The sequence below is a fragment of the Enhydra lutris genome, unplaced genomic scaffold, assembly GCF_002288905.1.
Source record: "Enhydra lutris kenyoni isolate GAN:26980312 unplaced genomic scaffold, ASM228890v2 scaffoldscaffold3, whole genome shotgun sequence".
NCBI lineage: Eukaryota > Metazoa > Chordata > Mammalia > Carnivora > Mustelidae > Enhydra > Enhydra lutris.
Genome location: NW_019154087.1, coordinates 11994116 through 11997423, shown reverse-complemented (window position 1 = coordinate 11997423; position 3308 = coordinate 11994116).

Genomic DNA, 3308 nt, shown 5'->3' with positions numbered 1-3308 from the left:
AAAGAATCATGGGGAGAAAGCCATGAGTTCTGTGCTTTGCTTTCTCCTCCTTTGGAATTCCGCTGCTCTCCTTGGTATTGAAACTGCACTCCTTGGTAGTTGAACTTGGTCCTGGCTGGGTTTCTTGTTGATCTTCTGGGGGAGGGGCCTGTTGTAGTGATTCTCAAGTGTCTCTGCCCCAGGCGGAGCTGCACCGCCCTTACCCAGGGCCGGGCTGAGTAATCCGCTCAGGTTTGCTTTCGGGAGCTTTTGTTCCCTGAGCGCTTTCCGTAGAGTTCCGGAGGGCGGGATGAAGATGGCGGCCTCCCGGTCTCCGGCCCGGAGGAGCCGAGAGCCCGGGGCCCCACTCCTCAGTGGGCCCTCAGAGAACAGCGCCGATTTACTGCCGTCACCCTGCCTCCGGCCGCGCTCCGAGCTGACCGAGCCTGCGACCGGTTCAAGGTAACCCCGAGCTCAGAGCTTACTCCTCGGCTCTGTCTCTGTAGCCGGCTTCCCTGTTCTAATACCTGTAAGCTCTGCGACACTCAGACACCCCCGATCCTTCTGTGACCCTGCGGGACCTGAGGCCACGCTGACCCTGCGTGGGCTTCACCCCAGTTAAGCCTCTGGAGCGATGTCCCTCAGCGGAACAGACTTTTAAAAGTCCCGATTTTGTGCTCCGTTGCTCTGCCGCTTGCTGGGAGCCGGCCCCTCCCCCCGCGGTCTATCTTCCCGTCGCTTTGGATTCACTTCTCCGCCCATCCTACCTTTCTGAAAGTGGTTGATTTTCTGTTTCTAGAGTTGCTGTTCTTCTTCTCTTCGATCTCCCGTTGGATTTGTGGGTGTTTGCAATCTTTAGATAAGCTATCTAGCTGATCTCCCGCTACCTGAAGTAGTCTCAGCCTGCTACTTCTCCGCCATCTTGACTCCTCCCCCCTGCTTAACCAGTTTTAGTTGGGTTTTCCATCATTTACAGCTGAAAGTATGCCAACGTATAAACCATCAACATTCTATTCTCATCAACAGTTCTGCTATCAGTACATTCTGGCTTTGAGTCAATAAAAGAAGTAAAAAAGACAGTTCTTCTCATGGGATCAATATGATGAGACTGTTGCAAACCCAGAAGTCTATACTTAGAGGTCCACAGAGCCATATACACACCCCCTAAAGACCCCATTGGTTAAAAAACTTGCCAACTCAAATATGCCCATTCATCTGAAGTCATCAAGTTTTAGTTCCCTGACACTGTACATTGTGTGTTTTGTGAAATTATATGTTTCCTGTGATAGCAAGAATCCCAAGTAATAATCTACCTGGCAAAGGACAGTGAAGAGTGAAGATGAGTATGTAATTTAGGTATGGAGTGCTATAGAACTCTTGCATATTTTTAACATCATGCAAAATGATTTGAATTAAAAAAAAAATCCTTACAGAATTTAAAAATCCAACTAATTAAGAAAATACCATAAATTATTTTTTAGGCGCATTTAAAGAAAATCACTAGAATCAGAGCCATTACAATTTGTTTCAAGCACTAAGAACATTTGACACTTGAGTAGATGATAATAGTATACATGATTTTTAAAAACCATTCTGAATTTAAATTATCACAGAACTATCAATATAGGGTTTCAAATTGAGACTACCTCAAACAATTAATCTAAAATAATGTGTCCATCTGGTTTAAAGAACTAGAAGGAAAGAATAATTAGCAACTTATGAATTATCATTTTAGTTACACTCAGATTTCAAAAGTATGCTTGTGACTTGAATAAATATGCTCTTGAGTATAAAATAAGGCCCAAATTTACTTTAAAATCTTAAATGGTTTTATTTGTTAAGTGATTATTTTGGCCAATAATCAAATTATAAACTTAAAAAAAATGGCATTTCTTTTCTTGTAAAGAAAGATTATTTTTTAAGTTTGCTTGTTTTCCTTCCCAACTAGTATTTATGGCACATTTATTTGGAGTAAAGGGGTTAAAACAAACCCAACTCTTATGTAAGCTAGAGGATTGACATTTGGAGTCTCAGAGAGATTTCTTCTTTGTATTTTGCATTTGCTTTGTATTTATGTACTATGCAAAAAACAGTAATTCTATTTTTTTTTAAATTGAATAAGTAGCAGGATATCTGCTTTGTTGCTCAAAATGTGTTTGCATATAATCACAGTATTGTCCCCAATTGATCACATAGTAACTACCTTCCAACTGGAAAATAAACAAATAGTTGAGACAGTATCCCAATTGCTTTATTTACAGTAAGGAAAACCTAATCACTAACTATATATAAAAATCTAGTTGCAAAACAAGTTGCAAAACAGAGATAGTGATCAGGGTTATCATCTCAAACATTCACTGAGTGTTACATTTATAAAATAATATTTCCTAATGCCTTTGGAACCCTTTCTCACCTTGCCTGCTCAAGCCTCTTTCCAATATCCAATAAAAGCCTGACTTTTGTAAGTAAGTATATCCCTTATGGTATTTCTTTCAATAAAAACTTACGGATTTAGAGTTTATAAAACTATTTTTGCTTTGTTTTGTAGTTGTTGCTTTAGGTCCCAAACAGGCACTGTTCTAGAAGGGGATATAAGTCATGAATAGAAGAATAATTCAACTATTCATAGGCTCTAGAAAGCTCCTCACTGTTTCTTCAAGGTTTATTCATCTATTCATGTATTCAGTGATAAAGGATTTTTGAATGCCCCCTAAGTAAAATAAATTGTAATTCCTCAAAAGTGTTCTCTGCAAGTATACCGTTACTGGGAGGACAGCTATTAGGCCATTTATTTTCTGTTTATTTTGCAAGGAAATGTACCCCTCTGAGCTTGTTTGATTTGGATATGTATTCCTAAAGTAAATATTGCTATTGATGGCTTCCTGTTTAATGTTAAACTAGTCAAGTGACCCTAGAAATCTTCCGGTTGTGTTAAAATTTCTTTTACATAGATTCCAATGTAATTGCTTTCATATTATTTGGTATGTAAAAACCAACGACCTCCTGTATCCGAACTTTTATACCATTTTATTCTTACAGTTCCTAAGAGACAAATTACTTGACAAAAATAACAGTATTATTTTAAAGTAATGATGCTATTTAGACCGACATTTAATGTATGTCACATTAAGTTTAGACAGAAATTAAATTAGCTATGCTAGCTTCCTGGTTCTTGGGAAGTCATTTATTACTCTTTTTTCTTATCTGCAAAATTAAATTAAATTAAATTCCACCTAATCTATCAATGTTCCTACATCTGGACCCAGATCCTCTGCTCTTCCTGCAGGAACTCGGCTCCTATCCTTTCACTTCTGTGTCAAATACAGTTC